The following is a 19514-nucleotide window of genomic DNA, read 5'->3' as shown; positions in this document are numbered from 1 at the left end:
ATCTGTGACTGTGCTTCAGGAAATCCCATTTATTTGATGAGCTGTTTATTTATCAAGTACAGAATCACCTCATTGTCTAGTGAGACTTTCTGTGGAATGTGTAATTGCTTTGGCTTTTACAGCCCAATACTGGAATATATTGGACATAAAATAGCAATTCACAGAGAAGTGCAATGTCTTTACTCATTAGACTCATATCATGCAGTGGCCTCCAGCAATCACCGTATGGTTTCTTTTTAAATGGTTTGTGTTTTAACACATGAAAAAGGGGATGTTTTCAGAAGTGACTAAAGAAAAGCTTGTGTGTGTCTCGCTTTACTAAGCAAAAGCCCCCTTGACTGTAGTTAAACAAAGGTACTAATGTGCGGTCAGTTACTTGGCAAAACCACTTAGTGCTGATAACACCACTGCTTGCTATTCTCCAAGGGTTTGGTTGCTGGAAGACTGCTCCGTACCTCATCCCTTGATGCTTCCTATGCGGGTGATCTTTCGACTACATGGCGCCAACCACAACATGCTACCCACCGTGAGAGAGCAGAGCGCAGCCTGTTTTAGTCAGGAGTTATCGTCTATCATACTGATTGACGAAACCAAGAGTGAGTAGAAAAAATAAACATGAACAGAGGCTGCAGTGTATGGGACAGTCAGCTGGGAGTTCTAGTATTTGGCCCTGCTGTTCGTACTCTCCTGTTAGGTTATCTTCTCCTTCTGCTATCATTTATCATCATTTTGAGCAGCAGAGAAAACCCTGCAGTTTCATAGTCTCCTGCTCCACTCATTTATTTAACTTTTGCTTTTAGCGATTCTCTTCTGCATCTCCACCCAAATCGAATGATGCATCTAACAGTCATGTCTCTTGTGGCTGTCAAAACTAATACCTGCAAATCCTCTGTCTCTTCTATTATGACACTAATAATAACACCAGTAAGTTTACGTCAGTTTGGAATGCTAAAACGTTGCCATACATGTGCAACTTACAACTGAACCTCTGTCAAATACCTCATATTGGAATACAGATGTGCTTCCTAACTATTATCTTTCATAACAGCCCTCACTGCATGTGCAGAATTACATGGCAATTACACAGCACTATATTCAACCAATAGCAAAGACTCGTAAAGTTCAAGTTCAACTTTTATACACTTGACATTTTCTTTCACCACGAACATTATGGAAGAACAAACTGTTAAAAATAAAAGGCAATATCCACTTGTTTATATGCCATAGTTTATGCATAAAATGCTGGAGTAAAACTGGGGCAGAGAGATTAAGGTAAAGTCGACTTTCATCAATATGGCCTTTGCATTACCATAAGGCCAGCGTACGTAGCATGCTACATAGTGAATAGCTAAAACATTTTTTAAAGCCTTCTTTTAATTTGATCTAGTACTATGATATCAAACAAATTATGCATTATTTGTTTGATTAGCTCTGCAAAATCTGACTACATCTTTGTACATTACTAAGTAGTTAGCATATAAATTTTGTAATGTTATGGGCATGACAGTTACCAGTCTGGGCTTATTCTTAACTATATTTGGCCATATCATGCTTACAAACCCCCACTTTCTTGCAAATTGCAAAATGGTTGCTTTATCTCTCTTTGTAATGCCAAACATCCAGTTATTTCTTGTGGCATATTTACAGAAATTTTAACTGGGGTATCTTGATGGGATTTTTCTGCAGTTAAGTAAGTGTTTAAATTAATTGTCACTATCACCAAAGTATTAACTGCTTTAATATAAGTGTTAGTTCACCTGAATGAATCCGCCTCATTTAAGCGGTGATACTCCATGCTGTACTATGGGGTGCGAGAGCTCAGTGACACTACTAAGCTTAACAGCCCACTGAATAGTTAAGCCCTAAAATGCATTAATTTTAAATAAACACAATGTAAGTCAATGAGCAGTATCTACTCAGAAAAGCTGCTTTTCCATGCTGTCGTGAAAATATATGAAAAATTAATAAGAGCCTGTAATTTCTTTTTTTTGTACAAATTAGAACCATAAAGTACAATAAGTATTACACTATGAGGGTAGTATAATAAAAGGTACATTATCTGCTTGGTCTTGTAACCCATAGCAACCTATCAGCAGCAAAAATGTTTCCGGTCACATCAACATTTTTTTGGTCACATATCATTGGTTGTTATGGGTTACTAAACCTGGGCAAATTTTTCATTACATAACATTTAGGTTTTGTAAGAATATTGCCTTTTGTAGTCTAAACAAGGAGTGCCAAGCTTATAATGCTTCAGTTTTTGAACTAAAATTCCCATCATCCCTTGTCAGACAGAAGCCTTTTGCCAGAGATGCTGCAGATCATTTAGAACCTACAAGGGATTTTGAGTATTCAAATTAAGGCGTTTCTTTTTTATTTAAAAATCATATACTGAACCAAAATATCCCTGTTTCAGGCTTGTTGACCAGGTCTGTCAGGAGCACTATAGTAATAAGGAATACAATCCACCAAAACAGCTTTGACCTGATTACCTAATCCTTATAATGCGTTTTGAAATTTTAGTAGGCTGCTTGTCAAGCAGGATCCCATAAAGTTCCAAATGGCAGTAGCTAAAAGTGAAAACATTCAACATTTCTGCTTGAAACCTTTAACTAACAAATCAATTAAACAGGTTGAACTGGGTTAAGCAAAGAACTATTATTTTGAAGATTTAAAAAAAAAAAAAAGCCTGCCTTTGTTTGCTTTTCTCTCTCGCAGGCCTTAAGTATTTACAAGGTTTCTGCAAAACTCTCATTCATTAGAAAGTGTGGCATTTTAGTCACAGCAGGTGGTCAATCAGAGTCCTGTCTCTGAAATATGCAATCCCTTTTCATATACTTTAACCAGAAATGTTCACCTCAACAGCTCTCCCAGCAGTTCTCATTTCCCTTTCTCCTCTTAATCTGCTCTGCAAGCCATGAGTATGCATTAAAATCTCCCTAAAACATTTTACCCGGAGGCAATGTAATTCAGCAATAAGCAACCAGCAGTTCACAGTTCTGTAGTAATGGATTAATTTGAACCTAATGTCGTTGTAGTTTACTGCTCCAAATGTTCTGGTGTAGAGGTAGCCTGGGGGCGCAGTGTTGTGGCATGTGCAACTTCTGGAAATGGAGCTACAGTTGGCTTAACATCTGTGCATCCCATTTGCCATGTGCCTCATTATCCTGCACCCAACTGTGCCTACCTGTCCCAATCAGCTTCTCAGCCACAGGCTATCCCATTTTTTTCCAGCTAAAAATCTTTGTTCTCCTTCTCACGTACTAAATTTTTGCAAGACCTCTGCACTCAAGCAGTAGGGATCCTGTCCATGTGAACCTCATAGGTTATGTAGTGTATTAATTCACCATTAGAAACAGGAAAATTACAACATTAGGTTTCTTACATGTCACTGCATAAATCGTACCATTTGCCAGCCTTTAATATGAGGTCTGCCATGCAGCACATTAGTATGTAATAAAGATTGCACTGCTTCAAGCCTTCATCTCATATTAATTAACTCTGTGTAAAGAAGGAAATCACTTGTTTCGGATAGCAGAGCACTTGCTGTTGTATAATAATGTATTATAGGTATTGGACCTGTTATCCAGAATGCGTGGGACCTGGGGTTTTCCGGATAATGGATATTTTCTTAATTTGGATCTTCATAACTTGTCTACTAGAAAATCATGTAAACATTAAATAAACTCAATAGGCCGGTTTTGCTTCCAATAAGCATTAATTAATTATATCTTAGTTTGGATCAAGTACAAGGTACAGGTATGGGACGTGTTATCCAGAATGCTTGGGACCTGGGGCTTTCCGGATAAGAGATCTTTCCATAATATGGATCTTCATACCTTAAGTCTACTAGAAAACTAGAAACATTAAATAAACCCAATAAGATGGTTCTGCTTCCAATAAGGATTAATTCTATCGTAGTGTGGATCAAATACAAAGTACTGTTTTATTGTTACAGAGAAAAAGGAATTTTTTTTAAAATTAGGATTATTTGGATAAAATGAAGTCTATGTGAGATCGCCTTTCCGTAAGTCAGAGCTTTCTGGATAATGGGTTTCCAGATAACGGATCCCATACCTGTACTATTTTAATATTACTGTAATTCTGAGATTTCTGGATAACGCGTTTCTGGATAACCTGTAGATTGCTGCTAATAATACCAAAAGATATTGCTTGATTAAGCCAAGAATGCTTTCTACCATGTTTATGACAACATAATCATGTGAGGACACTGTTCGTATAGAGTCTATGGCGCATATTTCTCAACTACAATTCCCAGTAAAACACTCCAAAACAATAAAACATTAATTTGATTTCTGGAATATACTGTATGTCCTTTTATTGACCGATCTGAAGTGATGAGGGCAATAATATCAATGTGGTTATCACTAGTTTGATCATATTCTTCTAATATCCCACCATTGTGGCAGATATCTGTAGGGCAACATGCTGATGTTTGTGACTTAGTCTACTTTACAAAAGGTTGTAAACATTAATTGAAATTTCATTAATGATCACTAAATGATTAATCAAAAAACATTACTTTGGATGAAAGACAGTGGGACAGAAGTTCATGTTTCCTGCAGCTATATGCCCACTTTACACCTCAGTTTGTGTTGGAAGTCAAACTCTGGCTTTCCCTCTGTTATTCACAGGTGAATGAAACTGATTATATCACAAGTTAAGAAAGCATTTTGTGTCCCACATCAGTGCATTAGGCAGCTGACTTCTGTATAATGAAAGGGAAAAAATTGTGCCCATTTGCACACAGATTGCCAATGCTAAATGTAGGTGATTTATTGTGCATGAAACCTGTAGATCTTTTAAAATGATCAGACTGCTGAATCAGTTAAGCCAGCCCAGTCTTAAACGACAGTAACATAAAAAAAATGAATTTTTTTTAAAGTAATACAAATATAATGCAGTGTTGACTTGCACTAGTAAAATTGCTGTGTTTGCTTCAGAAACACTACTATAGATTATATAAATAAGCTGCTGTGTAGCCATTCAAAGGAGAAAAGGCTCAGGTTACACAGCAGATAAGCTCTGTAGAACATAATGTTATTTGTTATCCACTATTTAACCTGTGACATATAGCCTTTTTTCAATTGCCGCCATTGCCAATCAGCAACATGTTTTAATGAACTATAGTAGTGTTTCTGAAGCAAACACATCAGTTTTAACAGTGCAGGGCAATAGTACATGATATTTTCATTAATTTAAAACACTTTAATTTTTTGGTGTTAATTTTCGATTAAGTACATTTTATTCTATTTCTCTGTCCTGATGGGAACAGTTGCAAAGTGAATAGTAATCTGCTGAAAGTTTACACTAGTTTTCTCTGAAAGCAACAATTAGAAAAATCAGTAAGATTCTTGTGAGGTGGTATATGGAGCCAAAAACCTTTCTCTTTAAATTAAATACAGTAATACCATCTTTAAACAGAAGGTCTTTACATCTCTCATATGCTATACATGTGGAGGCCCATTTATCGAAGGGTGAATGATAGTGGTATTAGAGCTTTTAGAAACCACAATTAAACTGTATTTCTCTAAAAGTATGAATGCCATGAAAGTTATTAAAATATACAAATATAAAAAGTGCAGAAAAAAATATGAATAGCTCAAGTTTTCATATAATTACTAGCGAAAAAAATCCAAAAACCTCTAAGGGTAGAACTCCACGAGAGTTTTGTGTCCAACAATACGCACACAACAAGTCGGATGGAGACGCAGGTGTCAAGATTCTAATTGGACTGAATGAAAAGTCGCAGGTAAAAACTATATACATAGTGGCTTGGCTGGAAGAGCCTGGTCACTATTGGCTATACTCCAGAAAACATTAATATTCCCGCTTATGCCTTATTAATCCCTATTCCCTACAATATACAATGAAATACAATGCATTGCACTAAATTATGAGATGAACTCAAGCCAATGTTTCTCATGTTCTTGCCTTAAAATCAACTGTCATGCTTTAAGTAAATGTGTGGTCAAATGTTATTGCTTTATTTTGGACTCTCATCAGAGAGTACATTTAATAACCAAGGCAAAACTAGGTAGATTAATATTAACAAACTACATTGTGCTGTGTGCATAGTCTTTGTATTTCCTCATATAATGTTGTTTTTTAGAACACATTGGATTTTGTGCCATCTCGAATCATTTTTGTTACTTTTACCCATTTTTCTCAAGTCTCTCCTCTTTGCTCATTTTCCTCCCATTGACAATTTCCTTCATGAACTATGTGATCGGTGGATATATTAAATGACTATTTTGCCTGCTACTAAATCATTTGAGCCTCAGGTAAGGTAACCCTATATAAATCATGCATTGGGACTGATGGACTAAATGGCACATGTGCAGTTGCCAATAGCAACCAGTTAGCAATTAGTTTTAAAAAAAAGTCTAATACATGTTGAAAATGAAAAACAAAGTCCTGATTGGTTACAACTGGCAATTTAGCACCTGTGTTTGTAAACAAGCTCTATTACGATTCTTCTATAAACCAAACTTTGTTCAGTTTGTAATCCTTTTTTAATATGGATTAACTGTCCAATTCCCAAGACAAGCTCTTCAAGGGATGTACTTGCTTTCTTGCTTAGGTCAAGCCTTGTTGTTTGACAAAGTTAAGCAAGATACAAATACGTGTACAAATAAAGAAAAGAAAGCGTAAGTTAAGCTGCCATAATAAAATAGGCAGGCTGGAAATAAAGCAAGACACAAGATAACAATCAGCGACTAATTAGAGTGAGAAGAGAAAGTGAGATAAACAAACGTGAGCAGGAAAGACTAAAGCAAGATACAAGTAAGTGTAAAGATAATAATCTGTGACAATTTAAGGAAAAGAGCGAACATTAGATAAACAGTTATAAAACCAAGTAGGAGATAGGCAGCAGAGCACAGCACAGTGATAGATGGACAGGATGAACAGGAGATTACAGAGCTGAGAACAGTCATAAACATCTCTGGCCATGATTTAACATCTTTATGTAAATACTCAGCACATTTCCATCAGTGTTAATAAGTAGTACTGACTAAAATATGAAATGTCATTATTTTTAGGGATATTTTTATCATGATTTATTACTTGGAGCTCTGGGTGTTTCTATCAACAAACTGCAGGCTAGATAGATATACACTGTAGTTATATCAAGTATCATATAGTAGAGAGAGAAACAGTTTGAGACACATGAGGAAACTGCTCTTCACTAATGGCTACAGACATTATTTTGGGCAGCAATACTGAGTTTTAATGGGTGGTTGTAATTTAACATGTATAGGAAGGCAAATTATCCTTAGTGGGCCTAATATAAAGAGCTTGATTTCAGTCTTGGCTTTATGGGGTCCATTTACTAAAGCGCGATAAATGTAACTATATGTTTCCAAAGGTTATCGCTGTGAATGTGTTTCTGCCAAATTATTCGCAATGACTACGTTTATTAAACAGCGATGCGCTCAGAAGTCATTGTGATCACAGGCGGACCGGCGGTAACTACGTTAACGAACCAGCTGACTTAGCGGTAATTTCAGTGAGTTGTGAATTTTCTGGCGACAAATTGAGTTTGTGAATATTTATGCAATACAATAGTCTTGTTTTATGGCATTTATTATGGCATGATTTATGGCCAGATATGTATCTTCAAAACTGATAAACTTTATAGATATTATCAACAACACAGTAAACATATTTCACCCAATAAAATATGTATGCATAATATAAATCCATATTTCAAAACATTCAGTCACAAGACTTACCCCCTGCCAATAGAATCATATAAACAAAAATTCATAAACCACTTTTAAGATGAAAAAGCTGCTGTAGCAGCAGACAAAAGCATAATCCAAAACATCACTCGTTTCTCCTGTTACTTCTCTCTTCTCCTGTCGGCAATGACAACAGCGTTAATTTTGTCTATCGATCATTTCACTGTTTAGTAAACCGGGCATTAATGTGTACATAGCCTTATTTTCTGGAATGCGGTAATTGGCGATCACATATTCTTGCGCAAGAAAAATTGGAAAATTTACCGCAGGTTAGTAAACTTGCGATAACTTATTTGGCGATAATTTTGTCTATATTCTGTGCGCATAATTTTACCACTCTTTAGTAAACGGACCCATATGTACCTTAAAGGGGTGGTTCACAAACTTTTATAATTTATAGAGATTTAAATAATGATCATCTTCTTCATTATTTATTTTTTATATTTTGTTTTAATTATTTGCCTTCCTCTTATTGACATACAATGATAAGAGGAAATATGGGGCAAGCAATAATGACAGTAATATAATAATAGAGTGAGTGATAGTGACTTATAGAGGAGGTTAATAAATAGACAAAGAGGGTACGAGAAAGAGAATGACGGAGGAAAGGAGCGTGCAAGGTCGGCCCTAACCTGCCCGTCCCGCGGGTCCTGCGGGTATCGGGTCGGCCCGTACATCACTACTTCTAACCATTAAGACTGCTATTTTTTCCCTAAAGTCAATATAGATTGTTCTGAAGAGAGCCTGACTATAAGCAGCAGAAAATCGCACATTATTTAATCTTATACAATGGATTAAGAATGGAAATGTTATGGTCATAATAGTCCAACGTACAGTGTTGAAGGGATGTCATCATATTATCAAAGATCTGTATAGATATATAATGCAATGCAATGCAATTGGTCATTATATAGTTCTGTGGAGGCCAAAAAGAAGGAAGCTTGCTTGTGAATGTTTGGTGGATAGGACAATATATTTTGGTAAATATTATATAGCAGATGTAAAAACAAGTAATATTCAGATATGTAATATTCAAGTAATATTCAAGTAATGGCATATTTTATTGGAGCATTAAACACATGGTTGGGTAAGACACTGGGGAAAACTATCTTAATAATATGTCCCTTGACAGAGAGTAAGCTGAGGAAATCCAGAAAGCCTGATGTAGGGATAAAATCCAAGATGTCAATCAAGCAAAAAATTAAGAAAATGAAATCACTGGGATGCTGAACACTTTGTGGTGATAAGGATGGGCAAACCATATGAACAGAGATAGCAATTGTCAGATAGTTTTCCATTATAGTTACACACTGTAGCATGTGCACCTGCACACAGAAAGAGGATTCAAAGCAAAACCCTGGAGTACCCTGTGTATTACTCCACTTAGCCTCCATGGGCAGCATGCTGGTGCAGTGATAGCATTGCTGTTACCCCAGTACTGTTCTAAAGTGTTAAGGTCCTAGGATTGATTCCAGCTAGGGCATTAGCTGCAAAGTGTTTCTATGTTCTCCCTCTGTCTCTATGTGCTTCCTCTAAGTACTCTGGTTGCCTCCCATACTCCAAAACATACAGGTAGAATAATTTAATAACTGACCATAGGGTTATAGGGACTTGTAAGCGCAACAGGGACAAAGTAATACTGTACAATCTATAGAAATAAATCATACTTCTTAAATAAATCATATTATTATTGATTGTTATAACAACAGCATACATATGCATTTATCATTAGAACAGCAATATTTATTTATAATATATATATATAATATATATATAATAGGTGTGCTCTTGTGTCACATTGTATCAAAAATACCTTTGCTGAGTCAAGCAACCTGGCAGCGCCTGTTCTTGTATTACGGATGCAGTAAATCCCAGATTCAGGGGGTTATTAACTAAAATCCGAATTTAGCTCATATTTTATTTTAAAAAACCACGTCCAAACTCCCATGCCCAATCTAAGCTTATTTATTTATAAAAAAAACCTCAATGTAATCGGACCGCAAAAAAACTCGATAAAACCACACATGAAAAAACAGAGTTTTTTTACCAAATTGCTCACATTTTTCGGGCTTTTTTTCTGGAGTTGATCACATTTTTTAGAGTTTTTGCCCCGAAAACCCTGAAAAATTTAGATTTTTGGGCTAAACCCAGCTCAGACCACAAAAACTACAAACTGAGATTAGTGAGTGATTTGAGCATTTTTTAGCAGGGTTCAGATTTTTTAGCAGGGTTCAGATTTGGGCACATCCAAGAACCTGGCGGAACCAAATCCAAGCCCTGCATAAAGCAAAAAATGTTGCAATCCCTGTGGTGGCTATTTAGGGGGGTTGTCAAAGGTGGGGATTTGGTTTGGTATTCAGCCAAATCTGTTAAGTAGGATTCAGGGATTCAGCCAAATACTGAATTGAAGGGTGTGGTGCATCCCTATTTGATAGGTAACACAAATATGCAAAGAAGTAGTGTTTTGTGCACACAGAAACAACCTAATATTTCCTATTTGTTTAACAAAAGATGTATTTAATATTACATTTTACATTGAAAGCCCCTTTAATATAGAATGGTATGTTACTAATTACCAATGAAAAAAGAATAATAGTTTAGACCAGAAGTGTCCTCTTGTAAACTGTTGGCTGAGGATGCAAGGAGTTTTGACAGACAGTTGCTGAAAGGTGATAGTATCACAACAACTATACTGTTCACCCATCTCTATTGGCAATGTCAGAAAGGCTTGACTGAGATGGATAAGGTGTTTGGATAAGCATTGGCTTCAGCATCATGTCTCTAATAAGCTCTTGCAAGTGTTTCGTTAATTCTGCAAGTTTCATTTACTGCTGCAATTACTTAATCTTTATGGAATTTGTTACCTCTGCAATAATACGATCAGATATTTATTAGTGAAGGCAGACAGATGGAACTTTAGGATACCAGCAAGAAGAAGAAGAAAAAAAAACCCGGCAGTCTATAATTTATGTGGCACAAACTATTCCATCTGGCAGTTCCACTTTGTCTGCCAAGACATTTTCCTATATAAAAGAATTTCTTTTTTTTTCTAAGCAATGGAACTTTCTCGTTAATGTATTCTTTCTTAGTATCCGTTACATATACAGCAAAATATAATTAGAAAAATAGAGAACCCTTCAGACCCCGTTACATTTGGAAGAGATTATTAAGTGTTAAACATATCTTTTGTATGTGTTTTACAGGGATACCAGTAAAACACTGGTTATTTTTTCCTAAACTTGGTTATTTTTCCTAAACTCACCAAAAAAAGAGACATGTATTTATAAAAAAGCCTAGTTTGTGCATTAAAATTATATAAAAAAATATGTTCGATTAATACTGTAATGTTGTCTTTCTATTCAAAATAATCTATAACTCTATGTTTCAGAATGAAGCTGTGCCAAAATATTTCTGGGATATTCTCAGCTACTTTGTCAATTGCTGCAAAAATGGTTAAAAAGAAAACTCTTCAAGCCGTTAAAAAAAGGAAATTCCCCTGTATTTAGATAAAGCTGATATGCATGCACAAAAGAAACGATTAATAACAAATTCAGGCAAAATGTAACCCAGTGGCGTTATCAAAACCATATCTATGATCAGTGGTGTTCAAAGAATTTGGAAGGGAAATGAAGGTCTGCTGACCTGGTATCCTCTCCCGTGGGTCAGTGCATGCTGGGTGGGGGAACATGTTCCAAAGCAGACAATTTTCCGCCTGACTGCTTTTACTTTCTCTAGCAGCCCGTACAGAACAAACTGACAAAACAAAGGACACAAAATTAATGACCCGTGGATTCTGTCAATTGACTCTTAGTAGCACTGGCTAGTTTAGCCTCAGTATTTTTCACTTATAGTTCTTAGCCCTAGGTTATTGGTCAAGGTTGCCTTGTATTTATTTTTTTCTACCACTTCCGTGCCTATAATTTATTTGTTAACTCTGGTTACTGATGGAAATATTGTGCAAAAGAACTGCCTTCGTTTCATGTTTGTATTTGACACAGTCATCCAACTTGTTACTTATCAGTGGAACAAAACACGTTTTTCCATTATTTATTCAGATGTTTTTTTATTGATTAGATATTGCAGATGCCTCATGCTTTTATTGCAGTCTTAAAATAAAACAGAGATATAGTAGGGAGGAAAGAACAAGCAAACATGCTATAAAATACTTACAGATCCAATCATGGACAGGTATGTCCAAAGGTATTTGCATAGACAGTTACTTGTAAGGCACAAAGGAAATAATGTGACTCAGGACAAACCAAGATCAATAAAACAGAAACTGGATGCGCACAGTTTCTCAATGATAAAGATTACATTGAAGCTATTGTCTATATTTTAATTGGGGCATATTGTATTTTCTTTTGCCAAATGGGGAAAATTTGCGAAACATATTGCTCATCAAAATAATGCATTCAAGTCAATGGGCGTCCGTGACAATTTTATGTGCGCGACAATTTTGATGCATTGGATTTTTCGCTGTTGAATTGTTGCCACAGTTTCGCAGTGAAACGTGGAAATTCACCGCAAATCCGTGCCTGCCCAATTTATTTGCCCATCACTAGTCCCCACACACATAAAAAGTAATTATTAATGTTCTTGAGAAATCATATAGGTTTTCAAATTATGCAATTTAGAGAACAAAAATGTCAACCCCTTTGCTAAGTATAGTTTTTTGATTAGAATTGGGAAATCGATATCCTGTTCATTAGATTAGTAGACAAGGGTATTGGTTGTTTATCCTTTATAATGAAGCTATTTAATGTGATATGTACCCTGAGTTTTAGAGGCGCTAGTATGCAATTGCATAATAGCAGCAGCATTCCTGTGTTCCTGCAGCACTGTCTAAAAGCAACACTCTCCTTCCTTCACTTCCAACATGTGATCTAGAGGTTTGCTTAGTGGTTTGGGTCTCGTTGAGTGTTAACAATCCAAGAGCCAAGCTAGGTAGCTTTAGGAAGTCAGGTCAACAAAGCAAAGTCATTTATTATTATCTCTTCTTAATACAGTGTCGAACTGACCCACCGGGGTACCAGGAAAACTCCCGGTGGGCCCAGGTGTCAGTGGGCCCTTCTGCTCACCCAACTATTTGCCTTGTATGCTTATACAACAGCAATTAGTCCATTTCTATATAAGAATAAAGGGAAGAAATGGAGGGAGAGACTGATGATAATATTTAAGGAGAAGTGATTAAAAGAATAAAGAAAGTGAATGACAAAAGAAGAAAAAATTGTTTAGAAAGTGGGCCTGTGAACAAAGGTTTTCTGGTGGGGCCCAGGAACCCCAGTCCAACACTGTCTTAATATAGTGCTGACATATTCCATAGAAACACTACCTATCACATCCACACAAACTATAGTCTGTTTTATAATGTACGCATGTATATTTTTGGACTGTGTGAGGAGACTGGAATATTCATAGTAAAACACACAAACACCTTTCAGATATTGCCCTGGCTGGACTGGAGGCCACGTTTTATGGGGAATAAATAGCCACAGAGTACTTATCCACAGAATCTTTAAGGTAATAAATAAATAAATGTTTTCTGCAGTCCATACATATCTATATTATTACAACTATGCAGAATTCGTAGTTGTTTAACCATAGTTATTATAGTGATGGAGCGAATCTGTCCTGTTTGGAGCCAAAAAAATTTGCAAAACATTTTTGTCATGCAACTAATTTTTTTGTTCATTTTAGTAGCAAACTACATTAGAGTCTATGGGCATTTTTTTTTTTTTTGCAGCACCTTCTTTCGGCTTTGGGAGGGCAAAATCATATGCATTTTCCACTCAGTTTACTGCTGCACACATGCCCTAGATTGTTAGAACCTCCTATCCACTCGGCTACAACTGCTTTTTCAATAGAAAAAAGGATCCCATGTTGCCAATTTCTTAAAAGCATGTCTGTGATTTTTGACATTACTGGTCGACTGGTAATGGTATCTACTACTACACTATGTTGCTTACAAATACAGACACAACTAATAAATCTGACCGCCAACAGATAATAGCTGGGTACTTGGTATCCCCTATTAAAATGAATAAACTATATACTGTAGGTCTCAAGACACTGTCAAATGCAATACAGCCTGCTGTACTTAAGGCTAAAGTCACAAGGATCTGCTTTTCACCACCTGTGTAAAGATTTCTGCTTGTGACAGAAACAGTACAATTTAATTCACATATAACATGTTTCAGACTAGCTGAACAGAGCCTGGACAGAACATGTGGTGCCTGGACCAGACATAAGAGGAGTATAGAGGCTGCCATGGTCTTGGGGCTTCCTATAGTTTTACCATATAGTAATTATCTATTTTATAAGATGACTGCCACATCATGTATTGTGCTCTTACTCACATCAAATACATACAGTATATGTAAATATATAGGGTATGGGATTTATACATGCTTGGCAGTTAGGCAGGTTAAAAAAAAGTTAAAAGGTTGAACTTGATGGACGTGTGTCTTTTTTCAACATAACTTACTATGTTACTATGTATCTGGAGTTATATGGATAGTGGGTCTTTATATAATATTGAGCACATGCCTTGAGGATGGCAAAAACCATGTAAACTTTAAAAAGTTAATATAATGGATTTATAATTGCTGAGATAAACTACAGTACAAGACACTTTAATGGTAAGGCCACACGAGGAGATTCGGGGAGATTGTCGCTCTGAAGATGAGGCGATTAGTCGCCAGGCGACAAAATCTCCCCGAATCTCTTACGGTAGTCTTCTGAGCGACAATCTCCCTGAACTGCCTCAGCGTGTTTTCCCATAGGCTACAATGAAAAGTCGCCTGCGATAATGCACACGCGGCAATCCTATGGGAAAACGCGCTGAGGCAGTTCAGGGAGATTGTCGCTCAGAAGACGAGGCCATTAGTCGCCAGGCGACATAATCTCCCCGAATCTCCTTGTCTTCTGAGCGACAATCTCCCTGAACTGCTTCAGCATGTTTTCCCATAGGCTACAATGAAAAGTGCGATAATGCACACGCGGCAATCCTATGGGTAAACAAAAGATTGTCGCTCAGAAGACGAGGCGATTAGTCGCCAACCGACAAAATCTCACCCGAATCTCCTCGTGTGGACTAACCCTAAAGAGAAAAAGCATGTCAATAAAAATTGAAAACTTTTCATAAAAGTCATCTATTAGAAATGTTCTGAGTTTTCTGTACAACAGGTTTTCAGATCCCGTGTCTGTATATACACATTTATCTTTTTTTTTAGATAAAATAATTGAGACCGAATCACAACCTAAGAATATGCGCAACCAGTTCTGACTTTTATTATTAATTTGATTTGCATTACTTTTATTGACTGAGTTCATTTTATCAGCATTGTTTCAAAATGCTCAACTTTCTTAATAATTGAATTTAGCCAGCTCTTCAATATTTATGCAAAAGTGCTCCAAACTTTCAGAAAAATAGAAAAGCTGATGTCTTCAAATTTCAAGTTTTTTTTTTTTTTTAAATCAGATCATTCCTTTGCAAATAATGGGTCAAGTTACAAACCTGCAGGGGATGTCATCCTTCATTTCCTTGATTTGTCAATGTTAACATAAGTAAGACAGTCTTATTTAGGAAACATTTTAATTCTAGAGTCATGGAACCAAAGCAACGTATGATGTAGGAGACATATTCAGTAGATTTAGTAGATTATGGCTTTAATGGCCTTATTTTATATCTCAAAACAAGTGCCAAAACGCGCCAAACACATTTAAGTTGGGATTCAATAATTCCAAGGCAGAAGAAAGAAATGAAACAAAAAATGATATTGACATTTGTAATTGGTATGTGTAGTACAGGAAACCAGAGTCAAGTAAGTTTTCTGAAACAGACTGTACCAGCTATGGGAATAGAATGGAAGGGGCCCATTTGTCTCTGTTAATACAAAAGGAGGCATTGCACCAGCTGATATAATAAATAAAACAGTGGAGTTTTTAAAGGGCTCTTTAAAATTAAATCAGTTGACTTTAACCGATATAGGACAGCTTTCGTTAAAGGGTTTACAGAAAATAGGATGGATTTTAGGACAAATAAAAGGTGCAGCTTGATATGGTCTGCATTTATAAATAAGAATATGACTTGCCACATTGCTCAACTCACTTGAGACAGTCTGCATAAAACTGTATGACCCTTTGGGCAAATATAATCAGCTGTATTATTCTACTGATGTCTTGACATATATAAATAGCTGCAAACATATAACAATGTTCTTTGAACGCATTACATTATGCCTTTATACATTTGTAGCCTAGTTAAGATAAGTAAAAACTGAATACATGTATAAATGATATTTGTTATATAAATAAAATCACATTTTTAGACAAATGCCAAATAAACTGAAATATGTGTTCATCCCAAGACACTAAAGCATTCATGTGACCTCTTCTACAACTTAAAGATCTGACTTTCAACATTTATGAAATCAGTTTTATCTCTGTTCCTGTTTCACTAATATTTAACTATTCTAAACACTTAAGGGCAACTTATCTTGATTGCTACTCCCATAAATGCATTACCTTTGTCTTCTTTGGACTTTCAAGTTATCTTATTCTTACTAATACTTCTGAAAGGATTGTTTGAAAAGCCTTCATAAAGTGCTTGTGCAAACACTCGATGGGCGTTCATCAGTATTTCTTTATGATTGGTTTCCCTCTACTCTACTATCTTTTCTAGCTCCTTCTAATGAGAAAATAAATAGAATTTCTGTCATGCACAGCTGTGTATATTTCTTCACAAAGAAACAGAAGAAAAAAGTTATATATTATCAGCAGGTAAACTACCTAGATTTTCCCTAAAAGCTTAAAAGTTACAAGAGAGCTAAGGTTGAAAATAGAATCAGGCTAGAAATGCTAGGCTGGGTTTATGCACCAGCCCAAGGCCACCATAATCCTTTTGCAATGCAGATGTTTGCCTCCAAAGATGCCCTCTTTAGCCCCCATTTTGTTTTCTGCTGATTCACTGTACATGTTCTGAGCTGCTCTCAATTACCTGAGCTCAGAGCCAGGCCAACACATTAGGACACCCAAGTTAAGTCCCCAGCTTCACTTCGCCCACCCCCAGTTTGTAACAACTTCTACTCCCCTGCTCAGCAACTGTCTAACCCCCCACCCTCTGCCTACCCCTAGTTCCGACCCTGACTGAGCTTAGGGACCAACTCACAACATATAGTATATATAGAATATATAATATAAATGCTTAGTAAATAATTCATTCGTATCACATGACCAGTTCATTCTGCCTTGGAATTTATAATCAGCCCTGTAGTACCTGTTTCTATAACAGATACTTTCTGCAAATGTTCTGATAATTTCCCCTAAACTAAGCTTCCCAACAGCATTCCCACAGCATATTAAGCATGTTCAGCATCATGGACATTCAGGAGGTGACCTAGCAAGATCAGAAAGAGCTGTTTTGAACATTTTTGAAGACCCGGATCATTACAGTTATAGGAAACTTGAACCTCCACACTCGTACAATAAGTTCAGTATATAAAATACAGCATTCTGTTCATAGTCTCTTTTAAACTTTAGTTCTCCTTTAATGATGTAGTCAACATTACTCAACAGATTTATGTTAAATCAAAGACTGTCTATAGATTGGGCCAATTTTAGAACATTACCTACAACAAAAACATCAATACTGACCATATATCTCTAGCTGCTAGCTAAGCACCTATTCAATCTGCATTACCCAATTCATTAGTGGTTTTGAAAAATCTCTTTGTCAAATGACAAAAGTGCTTCCTGTGGAGCTTCCATAGTCTGTAATCTTTCAACTACTGCCTCGCTTAAAAAAGGTGGGTCACCTTAAAACACATTTTAGTATGGTGTGTATACAGAAGTGATCGAGATCAATCTGCAGTTATTAGTCTTTTACTAATGCTAGGGCTTGAGTACCTTAGCAACCAAGTAGCAGTTTGGAGATTGTGAGGTGAATAGTAGAGAACCTGAATAGAAAAAGAAGTGTCAACAATTATTACAATAAAACTGATAGTGATTCCATTTTTGTAGCTAGGATTGCTGTATTTAAGTTGCAGTCTGGAAAGAGGCAGAATAGGAAGGCTAATAATTAAAAAACATACAAAATTAAAAATAGATGCTAGCTGAATACTTGCTTAAAGCAGATCCATCTATAGAAAAACATAAGCTAAATCTGCAAATAGTAGATGAATGAATGATTGCTTGGAACTGACATGAATTGAGACAGTGCTGTGCCTCCTCTAACATCTGCATCTACCAATGCACCATCCACAGTTCTGTTTGGGCAGAATGACTGTGATAGAATTGCAGAATGGACTTTAGAAATACCCCCTACTGAGGTAATAACTATGCCCAGATAGACAGTCTACATAAGCCAAATTCCCTAACCAATTCTTGATCATTAGCTGGCTTTATGCCTGATTTGGGCATGTGATGGGCTAAATCAGGCTGATCCACACATTTGATCAACTATCATTTCATTATAAGGGCTGATGTAAGTTAAGCTGGCCATAGATGCAAAGATCCGATCGTTCGAATCCTTGAACGATCTACAGTAACTTCCCCATCTCCCGACCTGCCACTAACCATTCCAATCATATAAAGTACAAAAAAACAGATCAGCCGATGTTGTGCCCCTGACAGCAATCGTATGAAAGTTACGTCCGACAAAGCTGGTCTCCCACTGAAAATTGTACGATCGGCAATACATGCAGAGAAATGATCGGCAGCTGACAGAAATCTTTTAACCTGGTCCAAACGACCGATCTCCGTGGGACAAAAAATGTCGGGACTCTACAAACACGGTCCGAAAATCATACGAATTGAGGATTCGTACGATCAGATCTTTGCGTCTATGGCCAGCTTAAGACAGGAGAGGACCAGGAGATGCAGGCCCTCATCTGAGAAGATGTTATAACCTGTCTGACCAATATCTGCCTGATGGCTGAAGATATATGGGTCAGGCAAGCAAGCAGCCATTTAATCCCCATTCATAAACCAATAAGCTCAGTAATAAGAGACTGAGCAGGCAGCTAAAGCTGGTCTGTATATGGCTGCCTTGAGGGTGTAATGTAGTAGTGGATATAATCTCTAGCGTTCCACTCATACACTGGCACATGAAAGACAGGGGGCTTAGTTGGCACTTATATATGTAATTGCAAACACAGGGATGGAAAGTTAAATGCTAAACTAAAAATGATCTCTTTACTTTAAAATAGGTATTTCACAGACAGGATAGGATCACCTTACCCAGCCAAGAGAAATGGTGTTTTGTATGGGGGGGGGGGTGCCATAATAAGTTCAGAAACTTATCTCCTAATTCAGTTTCCAAATTCCTCCATAGACTTCACTGGTGTGAAACCATGACATATATACGATTGCCTAATCATCTTGAAATTGCCCCAGTATGTCTAAAAGTTTCCAGACTCAAGTTCCCTTGTTTGATATTGGACATAACCTTGTTATTACACTGCAACCGAATGTCATATGGAAGGGTCACTGCTGTATCCTAGCCTTAGTAGCAAGAAGTTTGATATAAACAATGAGAAGTGACTGATTCCTGATCAAGTTAGCTTTCTTGTATGGATACTTCTTCTAGTTTTATAAAGTGAATGTATCTGGTATTTATATTATTATCAATGATTGCAAATGTTTCCACGCATGCTCCTCTGCACTTGATGTTGGTAATAGCAAGAAACCACCTTAATTCCATCTCCTTAGCTTAGCTTATAGGATGTTTCTCAATGTGTGCGGCTGGTA

This window comes from Xenopus laevis, chromosome 5L (assembly GCF_017654675.1).
Source record: "Xenopus laevis strain J_2021 chromosome 5L, Xenopus_laevis_v10.1, whole genome shotgun sequence".
Taxonomy (NCBI): domain Eukaryota; kingdom Metazoa; phylum Chordata; class Amphibia; order Anura; family Pipidae; genus Xenopus; species Xenopus laevis.
The sequence above is the reverse complement of the archived record's forward strand: the minus strand, read 5'-3'. Positions refer to the sequence as shown.